This window comes from Mirounga angustirostris, unplaced genomic scaffold (assembly GCF_029215605.1).
Source record: "Mirounga angustirostris isolate CCGP_5_RB_7025 unplaced genomic scaffold, mMirAng1.0.hap1 SCAF_1, whole genome shotgun sequence".
In the NCBI taxonomy this organism is placed as follows: Eukaryota; Metazoa; Chordata; class Mammalia; order Carnivora; family Phocidae; genus Mirounga; species Mirounga angustirostris.
The window spans coordinates 52,960,191-52,973,528 of NW_026991709.1; the positions used below are offsets into that span (position 1 = coordinate 52,960,191).

Genomic DNA, 13,338 nt, shown 5'->3' on the forward strand with positions numbered 1-13,338 from the left:
CTCAGAAATGCAGTTAGAAGTTATTCAGATGAGATAAATATTACTTCCAGAGACCCAGAAATTCCTAAATCCTATCCTGTCAATCACCCACCCATTCTTTTCAAGCCATTCCCAAGGGCATTATACATACCAGGAGTAACAAATAAGAACGAAAGTATAGTTTTGTTAATAAATCAGCAATGATAGGGGTGTCTGGGTGGTTCAGTCAGTCAAGAGTCTGACTCTTGGGGTGCCTGGGTGGCTCAATCGTTAAGTGTCTGCCTTTGACTCAGGTCATGATCCCAGGGTCCTGGGATTGAGCCCCGCATTGGGCTCCCTGCTCAGCGGGAAGCCTGCTTCTCCCTCTCCCACTCCCCCTGCTTGTGTTCCCTCTCTCGCTGTGTCTCTCTGTGTCAAATAATAAATAAATAAATCTTAAAAAAAAAAAAAAAGAGTCTGACTCTTGATTTCGGCTCAGGTCATGATCTCAGGGTCATGGGTTCGAACCCTAGGTCAGGCTCTGTGCTCAGCCAGAGTCTGCTTGAGATTCTCTCTCTCCCACTCCCTTTGCCCCTCCCCACACTCTCTCTCTCTCTTTCTCAAATAAATCAATAAATCTTTAAAAAATAAATTAAGTCAGTAATGATAATAACAACTAAAATTTTTAATCACCTACTATGTAACAGAACTCATTCTAAGCATTTTTATGCATTAGCTTATTTGATCCTCAAAGCAAACCTATAAAAAAAAGTTTCATTTTTATCTTCATTTTTCATAAGAAAAAAATGAGTCCAAGGGAGTCAAAAAGAAGCTGAGTCAAATAGTAAGTGGCAAACCTCAGATTTCAACTCAGGATTTGAATACACAGCCTGTGTTCTTAACATTCCTCTATATTGCCTCCTATAACAAGATAAGGACCCAATAATTCAACCAGAATTTCATCATAAGAGCTAACGTACAGCAAACAGTTTACCCCTTGATGTTCACCCTATGAAACTAAACCTTGTGTGTACGTAGAAGGTAACACTTATGAAACTGATCTTCCTACCCCCAAGCAAATACCACTATCTTTAAGGCTACCTGTGTTTTGTGCATCTTTGTGAGTTTGTATTCTCTGTGAAAAGTCATACTCATATGAGGAAAAATAAATGTCTCTGACTACCCTTCCAATAACTAGACAGTTCTTAATTCAACTAACTGGAATCTACAGGAATCAATATGCTACATGGGAAATGGAAGCAAAAGAGTCCATTGGGTTTCTCGAATATGCCCTGGCTCAATTACCCCCTCCCCCATATTAACAGAGGTAGTGAAAATAAAATAGAGTAAAAGACAAAAAACAGCAAGAACTGGACTGAATCTACCATTCTGCCCAGCTGTATAGAAGAAAACAGAACATAACTGAGTTTTAATACACTGATCTATCATTTTGTAAAATATGACTCTCTCATGGGGGTGGATAGCAGAAATGAAAGCTTACTGGCACACAGAAAATTGAAGTGTTCCTATCCCAACATATATGGAGATAGTTTTCTTTCTTTTTCAAACAGATTTCCTTTATATATTTTCTTTTATTCTTATAACAATAGTATAAGAAGTTAGTTATCTCTGAATCCATATAGCACAATTGTGGGAAATATCTCCAAATACTTTAGTTCAAGATATATATGTTTTATTGCATCAATAAGCACACACTCTACCCATAATTCCTGAGACTGGTCTGATATTAACTCATACATGGTCTGTATTTAAATCAAGAGATATTTATGAGAACCTGTTTCAATTCAAATATTTCTGTCATTGATACATTCAAGACAGCTAATGCCAGCAAATAAAATAGATAAATCTGAATATGTTTGCCCCTTATTTCATGTTTAAGGATGTTCTTCCAGATTGGGAGGCTGACTAACTCAATTTGAGTCAGAAATTTTATTTGTGATTGGAAGCTACCTTTTTTCCATCCTTCAGTAAACCAGATTACCATTGAGGAGAATGCCCACTCATTTAACTTTACATTCTTACTCTGAATTGCACCTTCTATGTCCCAGACTAGAATCCATCGAATTGAACTGACTTTTAGATCTCCTCCAGATCAATTCTCAGTGAGCATCTTTAGAGCCACATGTGACTCATTCAAAGAGATGCTATCACCCAAGCTATTATATTGCTGCTTTTTCTACAACAGCTCTCCAATGCTGTAGCCATACATTTTTTAAAAGATATTAATGACTGTAAATGTGGCCACACTGCAAACAGAGATACAATATTGTGCTCAATTAAAATAACCCAATACTGGAAAAAGCTTTTTTTTCCCCCAACACTTAGTTGAATCAGACTTGGACCCATGTTCCAAGTCTGAGAAAGCATCTTATTTTCCTTTATAAGTTAGAGAGCACATAAAACATTTCAGGGATATTTTCCCAATGTTTCCAAAAGAATAACAGGAGACAGTTATTTTTGTGTCTACCATAGCACTTAATGTTTCTGGCGAATGGAATATTTATCCAAAGGACAAAACTAAAACCTAAATGACACCCCTGACTCCTCTATCTCCTTCATGACTAACATCCAACTGATTAATTCCCTCTCTACTATACACATGCTCACACACACACACTCCTCCATCCTCATTACCACTGCAACTCACTTTCTCATCATCTTGCTCAACCATCCCCAAATAATTTATTGATTACTTCACTTTATTGTGCCGAGTAACATGCTTGTTACTGGGTTTATAAAAAACGAAATGGAAACAGCAGATATCAAAGTACAGATGCAAAAACAGATGCATAATCAAACAACTAAATACATCATGTTAAATATTCTAGAAAGAAGAAAAAAAGCCTGATTTTCCTTGAGAGAGTTTGATGCAGATATATGGTTTTGAAGGAGAAAAAACAGCATGTGCAAGGCAGTGAGATGCTAAAGATCAAGGCACACTGATATTCAGTCAAATATCTGTGGAATAGAGGTACACAGTAGTCTCCCTTAAGTGGCTTTCTGCCAGAAATGTTTTCCCATCTACACCCTTCTTTACATGGCCACCATTTACTTTTCTAAAACATATATCTGGGGGCGCCTGGGTGGCTCAGTTGGTTAAGCGACTGCCTTTGGCTCAGGTCATGATCCCAGGGTCCTGGGATCAAGTCCCACATCGGGCTTCCTGCTCGGCGGGAGGCCTGCTTCTCCCTCTCCCACTCCCCCTGCTTGTGTTCCTGCTCTCGCTGTCTCTGTCTCTGTCAAATAAATAAATAAAATCTTAAAAAAAAAAAAAAAGAATCATTTAAAAAAATATATATATCTGGGCCTATAGTGTAACTCCTAAAAAAATGTATACAGCCCAATTTCCCATAGCATAAGACATAAACTCTGCCCCCAAGCATTCATAGCCCATGCTTGAAATAGGACAATGGACTTAACCTATTGACAGTGGTGGCAGTAGGTGGATTTTGACATAATTTTATAATTATGACATAATTTTTGACATAATTTTAATTGCTCTTTTGACATAACTTTTTTCTGGACTACCTGCTTTGTATAATAGTAGTTTTTTTCAGATGCTTTAGATTGACAGAAACATATCATATTCACACACTATTATTAATTTTATTATTGAAACAAATAGGTTTTTTGTTTTTTAAAGATTTTATTTATTTATTTGACAGAGAGCGAGAGAGGAAACACAGCAGGGGGAGTGGGAGAGGGAGAAGCAGGCCTCCCGTGGATCAGGGAGCCCGATGTGGGGCTCGATCCCAGGAACCCAGGGATCATGACCTGAGCCCAAGGCAGACACCCAACAACTGAGCCACACAGGCACCGTGAAACAAATAGGTTTTATAGGTTATTTTTGTAACATTCAATTCCCACTCCCCGTGTTTACTATAAGTATATAATAGAGGGGGTTTATTTTTGTTGTTTTAAACCAAGGGTTGACTAGTTCATTCATAGTTCATTCATTCAACAAATATTGTTTGCTCATCTTCTATGAAAAGCACAGTTTAGTTCTCACAATACAACGGTAACTCAGGCAAACTATCCCTGGCATTTTTGTCTTGTTCTGTTTTGTTTTACCTTTTGAACCTCTTCATCCATTTCTCTCACCCCACCCCCACCCCCAGCCTCTGGCAACCACCAATCTGTTCCACGTATGAACATGCTTTTGTTTTGTTTGTTTTTTAGACACAATTATTCTAACATTCCCATGGCAAAATGGTCCCATCAAAATATCAAAATACTTTTGTTACTTCAACTAATCATTCTCAGGTGCTTGTTATGAACCAAGCACTTACAGATGCTTAGAATATGTCAATGAATGAAACAAAGATCCACACCTTGGGGAGTTTAAAACCTAGTGAAATGAAAAAGACAATAAAAATATACTAATAAGAAAGGAAATTGATAAGTTTTAACATGATTAGCACAATGAAGGAGCTGAAGAGGTAAGAGAACCAAATATGATGCGTTTGGGAAGTGGGCAGTCTGACATTTTTAACATGATTAGGAGTATGGAATTCATTGAGAAAGTAACATATGAGCAAAAACTTAAAGGAACTGAGGGAGTTAACCAAGGAGATATCAGAGGAGGTGTGTTCCTGACAAAAGGAACTACCAGTCCAAATTCTTTAAGGGGAGAAAGGATAGGGCATCTTTAAGGAACAGCAAGAAGACCTGTATGGCTGGAATAGAGGAAGTGAAAGGAAGAGTAGTGTAATGTCAGGACAGAGTATAAGATGAGGGGACCGATTATTTGGAATCCTGGTTAATATTAGAAGGATGACAGCTTTATTCTGAATGAAACAGGAAACTATTGCAGGATTTTAGGCAAAATGATATGTTCTGATTTACACCTACATTTTCAAGGTAACACTCTAGCTACTGCCTTAAGAAAGAGAAAAGGAAAGAAGCAGGGAGAAAAGTTAAGTAGCTACTGGCTAATTAAGTGAAAGATGAGCAAAGTGAAAGATGATGGTGGCTCAGAACAGGATGGCATCACTTTTGATGAGTTAAAATGATGAAAAGTGGTCAGATTCTGAATAAGTTTTAAGGTAGAACTAATAGAATGTCTTAACAGATTGGAGGGAGATTATGAAAGAAAGAAAATAATCAAGTATAATTCTTTTTTGTTTGTTTGGGCCTAGAAAAAAAAAAATGGAGTTGTCATCAAAAGTAAGGGAAGACTACAGGTGTAGCAAACTCTGGGTGCTGATTCACACTAAATGTAAGTGATCTAAACACCCTAATGAAAAAAAAGATTTTTGTATATTAGTTAAGAAAGCAAGACCCAACTACATGGTGATTACAAGAAACCTACTTTAAATATAAAGAAACAAATAACTTTAAAGTAAATGAATAGAAAAAGAGTTTCCATGCAAACACTAATCAAAAGAAAACAGAGGCAGCTATATTTATATCAGACAAACTAGATTTCAAATCTCAGAATATTACTGGAGATAAACAAGGTCATTTCACAATGATAAATAGGTGAATACTTCAATAGGGCCTAAAAATCATAAATTTTTGTGTCCTAATAATAAAGTCTCAAGATGCATAAAGGAAATACTGATAGAACTGTGAGAAAAAAAAAATAGATAAATCCACAATTATAGTCAGAGAATTCAATATCCCTCTCATAACTGATAGAACAAGGAGATTCAAGTTCAGTAAAGAAATAATAGATTTGAATAACACTATCAGTCAATTAGGCCTAATTTACATTTAGAGAACATTCTACGTGAAACAGCAGAATACATATCCTTCTCAAGTGTATATGGTCTACTTACCATGGTAAGCCATATCCTGAGCCATAGATCAAGTATCAATAAACTTAACAGAATTACATTTATACATATTATGTTCTCTAATCACAATGGAATTAAATTAGAAATAAATAACACAAACATATTTGGAAATTTCCTAAATACTTGGAAACTTGAATAACACAGTTCTAAAGAACCCAAGGGTAAAAGAAGAAATCAAAAGTGAAATTAGAAAGTATTCTGGAATGAATGAAAGCACAACTATATATCGAAGTTTGTGGGATGCCACTAAAGTAGTACTTAGAGGGAAAGTTATAGCCTTAAAAGCCCAAATTAGGAAAAAAAGAAGATCTTTTTTTTTTTAAAGATTTTATTTATTTACTTGAGAGAGAGAGAATGAGAGAGAGAGAACACATGAGAGGGGATAGGGTCAGAGGACGAAGCAGACTCCCCGCCGAGCAGGGAGCCCGATGCGGGACTTGATCCCGGGACTCCAGGATCATGACCTGAGTCGAAGGCAGTCGCTTAACCAACTGAGCCACCCAGGCGCCCAAAAAAGAAGATCTTAAGTCAGTGACCTTAGCTTTCACCTAAGAATCTAGAAAATGAGGACCAAAATAAACCTAAAATAAACAAAAGAAAGGAAATAAAAATATCAGAACTTAAATCAATAAAGTAGTAAACAGAAAAGCAATGGAGAATATCAATGAAATAAAAACTGATATTGATTCTTTGAGATTAATAAAATTAATAGACCTCTAGTCATACTGACCAGGAAAATAGAAGATACAGGTTACCATTATCTGGAATGAGCAAAGTGACAAACTACAAATTTTACTGTTATTAAGAGCATAATATGGGAATTATTATGGCAATAAACTCAACTACTTAGATTAAATGAAAGTCACTTGGAAGAAAAACTACCAAATCTCAGTCAAGAAGAATCAGTACTGTGAATAGCCCTATATCTATTACAGAATTTGCTTTTGAAAACCTTCCCACAAAGAATAATACTAGACTGAATGACTTCACTGGTGAATTCTACCGAATATTTAAGAAATAATACCACTTTTATATAAACAGCCCATAAAATTGAAGGACAGGCAATACTTCCCAACTCATTCTACAAGGCCATTATTACACTGATACCAACACAGAGAAAGACAATACCAGAAAAGAAAATGACAAGCCAATGTTCCTCACAAAAATAGCTATAAGTCTTACCACAATTTTAGCCAATTAAATCCAACAATATATAAAAAGAGTAATAGTCTAACCAAGTGAGTTTTATCACAGGGATGCAAGACTGATTTAGTAATTCAAAAGTCATCAATGTAATTAATCACAGCAACAAACTAAGATAGAAAAACCATATGATCACCTCAATATACACAGAAAAAGCATTTGACAAAATATAACATCCACCCTTAATAGAAAGACTCCAAACTAGGAACAGAAAGGAAATTTCTCAACTTCATAAAAGGCATCTATGAAACATCTACAGCTAACAATATATTACAAGATGAGAAATAGCTTGCTTTTTTCCTAAGATCAGTAATGAGACAAGGATGTCTGTTCTCATCTCTTCTATTCAACATTATACTAGAGGTTCTCCAGTGCAGTACGCTGAGAAAATAAAATGCATCCATACTAAAAATGAATAAATAAATAAAACTATAATTACTCACCAATGACCTGATCATCTTCTTGAAAAAAATCCAGTGATATCTGCAAAACAAGATACCAAATCTAGTAAATGAGTTTAGCAATGATACAGCACGTGGATTCACTTTTAAACCATATCAGAAAAGGGGTGAACTTATGACAATTGTGTTGACTCATCTTTGACTAGTTTTGTAGCTTTCATAGGGAAACCAGTTAATATGAAAATAATCACCCTAACGTGTACCCAATCTGCACTTCCATCCCATTTCTCACAGCACCTTACAACCCTGACCTTCATCCTATCCCTAAGTAGTTTAGGGAATGACTCATGGTGCAAATGTTAGAGATGAAGTAAGAGTGTCTTTGTGCACATTATTTGACACTTCTAAAATAATTTAAAGTAAAACATTTTAGCATTTTAGGCTGCATCAAAATATCATGTGGTTATCTAACCTTTTACATCTTAATCTCCTACCCCTCTTATTCCCACCTTTCTACCTATCTCCTCTGCCCCATACATACATACCATGAACCACTTACTCATGACTGCTCAAACTTTTCAAATCCTTAATACACTTCCATAGGTCTGTGCGTTTGCTTATGTTACCCTCTCAGCCAGGGATCTCACCTGCTGTCCTCTCATCTGCCTGATACACTCTTACTTAGACCTTGTTCAAATGTCCCACCTCTCCTGGGAAGCCTTCCCTTGTGGTCCCACATCAGGTGCTCCATTCTCATTCTTGTGCTGTACTGCATATACACCACTCTATCAGAACATGTAGCAGAATATGCTACCTATTCATGTGCTTGTCTTTCTTGCTAGATAGTGAGTTCTCCAAAGTCAGGAAATTATATTGGAAAATTATACTATATTACAAGGACCTCAAGTGCCTTGTTGAATTAAAGTGAATATAAAGTTCTACTAAATATTTCAAAATAGGCAGTGTTGACCAAAGCTAGATTCATATTAAGCTCAACCAACTGCAAAAATGTGATTCATATTTTAAAAATAGCTTATTCACATTTCCAAAAATATTTAAGGAAATAGGATTTATGAATTTTGTAAAGGGAACAATTTATTTTATTTAACAATGATTAGTTGAGTCATCTCAGCAGTATAGCTGGAGTCAGGAAATTCCAACTAGCTTAATAAATATAGTTGGCTTCAATGAAGAATTAAAGGATAAAATTATACTCTATTATCAAGGTGCAATAATACTATGCATTTAAATAGCATAGATGAAACAAAAGGTTAATTGGCATTTAAACCAAACCCCATTTTAGTAGACTAAATAAGCTTTTAATCAAAAGGTGAAATTCAGCATTAAATACTAAAATAAATAAGTGTTACCATCTGAGATCCGGGCTTGTAAAAGTATGATAAATCAGGTTAACTTTATTAGAATACAAACAATTTTGAAGTATACAGGAATACAACTAGTTAAGGCATAGTAACAATCTGGTAAGGCACAGATTACAACATAATTCAAAATATACTGACCACAGAGTAAAAGCATAAGATGCAATTTATCTGGATGGATGAATTAATAATACAATATTAGTCCAATCCCGTTCAAGTATGCAGACATCCCAGGAAGTCTTCTCACATTTTAAAACTTGCTTAAAACTGAATTCAAGTGCAACATCCTGATACAATCAAGTGGCTGTTGAGCGATAATAAATGTAGATCCGAGGTCTAATTTTTAAGTATGAGATTTTATTTGAAAACTGATATTCAATCATTTATTTTGTTATTGCATTATCATGAAAGCTAGTTCATAATAGTGTCAATAATCTGTTTGAAAGTCAGCAAAAAGATTTGCAAGCTGTCAACAGATTTAAGGACTTGTCCCAGCCATACTGACAGAAGCAATTCACAGCCTTCTTTGCTGGACACTCACAGAATGCCCAAAATTGACATGCTAGGAAATTCTATTTTTTTTGAACTCATGGTTTATCCCAGAAAATTAGCGTTTCATATTGCTAGGATAACAAAAAGCTGCAACTCTTCTACGCTGCTTTCTCACCCCAAGGCAGATGACAGAGATGGCGTCTCCATCTTGAGAAAGGCTTGAGGAGGGAATTAGCATCCTTCTCAAGCAAAGAGAAACAAAAAGTTAACTGTTCTTTTCTCTCAAGAAAGAATAGCCTCCCAATTAGGTACTTCACTGACACTGTATTCCCCACAAATGTAAAATTCTCTCTATTCTTTTAATCCCTCTGAAAAGCTGAAACTCCTCACCAAGTTGCAAATCATTAGTAATAAGTGATATTTATGAGGTCCTAGATTTGCCTCTCTGTTGAAAATTGATAATAAAATCTAAGAACAGTGCTCTCCAGAATTACATTCACATATTAATTTTTTTAATCATAGAAGGAGTCATGTAGAGACAATAACTGCAATTATCTGAACTGTTGTTGTAATCACCAGCAAAAGCAATAGCCATGAATACACACAGTGTGACCAAAACACCCAAAATTCAGTACCAGTAGTTTTATGTAAAAGAGTGAGAAGACACTGCCTGTGGTCCATTTGCCTGTAATTTATAAAAGAATGTGTTAACAAAAGGAGACTGAAATGAAGAAACCCAAGGCATATTAAATTAAAACTCAGAAGAATCTGGGTTCTTAGAACCTCAAGCCTACTCTGTCCTTCTCTTTCCTCTGGCTTCAACATAATACTAATGTTGCTTCCTAAAGATGATTTATACCTCAAGTCATGGTGAACACTGCATTATCAGGGCATATTGTAAAATTTGAGGCTATCACATTAGTAATTCCAACAAAATAACTGCTGACTCCAGAATTCTGTCCAAAATACACACACACACACACACACACACACACCCCTCACCCTGTAGTGTAAACAGCCAAGCTAGATGTCCTTCAAAAAACTTACTATTGTCATAAAATGCAAGAGTTGCAATCAATGATATTTTTTGACATTTCAGAAAAGCAACTGAGTAGCATTCTTATCCAGGATGGTCAGTTCCATGATGCCAACAGTGAAATTGATGAAGGCAGAGTTCATAAGCCAATCTGCTCAGCTGATGCTAGAATTGCCATCTGAAGTAAGAGGAGATTGGTATTTTCTACAGCTGCTTAGAGTTAGTCAATTAAGGAGTATGAAAAAATGGGAGAGACTCCTCATCCTATTATAGCTTATTAATTCTTGGCAGATACTTCGGCTTCCTACTTCTGTCTCTGCCTCAGGATTCCTAAACTCTGAGCAATGTTATTATTCCTTAACTATGATCTTCACTTGGACAGCAAAGAATCTTAGATAGTGGATAGCAAATTTGAGCTCCCCAAAATGATGCTGATTTAAGTTGCTATTAAACACATTGCTATTAGGTATGAACACATATCTAAATATACTTCCAATTGTTTTATTTTTGCCACAGGGAATCCTTGCAAATTATAATTATCCACATGGAAACATCATAGCAATGGAAAATTTTCCTGGAGAAAGCAAGTACCTACCTGAAAATGTTACACATAAATTACCCCAAAATACCCTTTTTTGCCACGTTGAGGAATAATCTAGATTTGAGTTCAGTTATTCTAATAGTAAACATGTTTAATTGTTTTCTTAAGGTCTTATTAACATTTTATTGTAACACAGATTTAATCTCATTTCTATGAATATTTCATAATGGAAATTATGGTTTATGGCTTCTCTTTTCTACTTTGTGGCAATTGATAGATTGAGTTCAAGTGTTTTAACTACTTAGCAATCATTCTGCTGCTGTGCTTCATATAGACACTGGCAGAATAAGGTGGAAAGGGGCATTAGGAAGCATGGATAACAAACAGATCTACTTTTGGAGGTGTATAAATCATTATTAACCTCCCAATTCAGTATTTTATAACAAACTGTCCCTCAAAAGTATAATGGTACACATGAGTCTCAAGAACATGTCGGTCATCGGGGCGCCTGGGTGGCTCAGTTGGTTAAGCATCTGCCTTCAGCTCAGGTCATGATCTCAGGGTCCTGGGACCGAGCCCCGCATCAGGCTCCCTGCTCGGTGGGAAGCCTGCTTCTCCCTCTGACCCTCCGCCTGCTTGTGTTCCCTCTCTCACTGTCTCTCTCTCTGTCAATTAAATAAATAAATAAAATCTTAAAAAAAAAATGTCGGTCATCTAACAACCAGAATTGAATAAATAATCTAGTTTAATTCAAAAATCAAACCAAAAAATATCTGTAGATCCCCTCTGAGTAAGGCACTCTGGGGGACAAAAAGGAGGCCGTGTACCTTAATGAGGTATTGCAAATAACTAGAACACAGGGTTCCAAATGATTTAATTAGAGTAGAGAGGAAACATTTACAAAATGAGAAATCATATTTTTTGGAACAACCAGAAAAGCATCATGGAGGATTTTGCATTAGGAATAAAATTTGACATAAAGAGTTTTTCTAGAGATCTGTTTAGCTGATCATTTATTTCTCAAAATAAATATGAAGAAAAGGTAATTAAAATGAATAAATTAAAGTTCTTACAGTCCATATAATCTTTTGGGCAAAAAACAGGCAGAATCATTCAATTCTTGTATTTAGTCTTCCTGTTCCTATACTTCCTACTAATACTACCCAGTACATAGTGTTTTGTTTCTTTTTGTTTTGTTTAATCTAGCTGAATATAATAGAATGGCTAAATATATTTTGATATATTCATACTGTAGAATATTAAGTTTTTAAAAAAGATAAATTTACCAGTGGTTAGATGAATAAACTTCCAAAATATACGCTGAATGGAAAAGCCAGTTGTAAAATGTTGCATACAGTATGATATTATACGTGTCAAAAGAACTAAGGAAAACTCATCATAACTTATGTAATTCCATATAACTAAATCTTAAGCCCCTAATACTCAACTGACTTGAGCCTCTAGGCAATAACTTTGAAAATTTGGGATAGACAAACCCAAGGGAGACATATTCTAAATTTTCAGGGTAGGATTCAACCTCAGGAGTGGTATAACCCTTGAGAGAGAGTCAACAACTTTTGCAGAAGGCAAGGATTTCAGGACAGGGCTGTTGTTCATTAACTCTCCCTGAATACAGGATCCAGATGTGGCCTGAAAGGTCATGATCCCAGGGTCCTGGGATTGAGTCCCGCGTCGGGCTCCCTGCTCTGCGGGGAGCCTGTTTCTCCCTCTCCCACTCCCCCTGCTTGTGTTCCCTCTCTCGCTGTGTCTCTCTCTGTCAAATAAATAAATAAAATCTTAAAAAAAAAATGGTCTTTAAAAATATCATAGGTGCTTTCTTCATTCTGGCATCTGCTTACCTCACCAACCTCCCTTCCAACCTCCCTTCCACTACAATGACCTTTAAATTTCTCAAATATCATGTTTCTGTTTATGTCAAGTCCTCTGTACATGCTGCTCCATTCCTGCATTGTTAATTTCCCTCTTCTCCTGGAAAAGCTTCTCTAGCCCCTAAATACTCCAAAATTATATAAGACCTCCTAGAACAATCTACCATATGTGTCCTATATTTCATGTTCATTGCAATTATTTCAGTTAGATACTATAGATTTCTGTAATTAGTTGATTAATGTCTTAGTCCATTTGGGCTGCTATAACCAAATAGACTGGGGGGCTTATAAACAACAAAAATTTATTTCTCACAGTTCTGGAGACTGGAAGTCCAAGATCAAGCACCAGCTTGGGTGAGGATCCTTCTCCTAGTTCACAGCCACAGCCTTCTTGCTGCATCCTCACATGGTGCAAGGGCCTAGGGACCTCTGTGAAGCCTCATTTATAAGAACACTAATCCCATTCATAAGGGCTCTACTCTCATGACCTAATCCTCTCTTAAGGGCCCACTTCTAATACTATCACTTTTGGCACCAGGATTTCCACATGTAATCTGGAACGTGGGCACAAATATTTAGACCATAGCACTTAATGTCTGTTTTCCTTACTAGACCATAAG

At 36.0% G+C, this 13,338-nt stretch overlaps 1 long non-coding RNA gene across 1 annotated transcript in view; it reads right to left on the bottom strand.

The window, feature by feature from the left end:
- LOC123863354 (uncharacterized) overlaps positions 1-13,338 on the bottom strand; it is a 334,785-nt gene that overhangs the window by 168,515 nt on the left and 152,932 nt on the right. Inside the window, exon 5 of the long non-coding RNA XR_010406625.1 lies at positions 7,424-7,463. This is a non-coding gene — a long non-coding RNA (uncharacterized LOC123863354). The remainder of the gene's footprint in view (positions 1-7,423; positions 7,464-13,338) is intronic.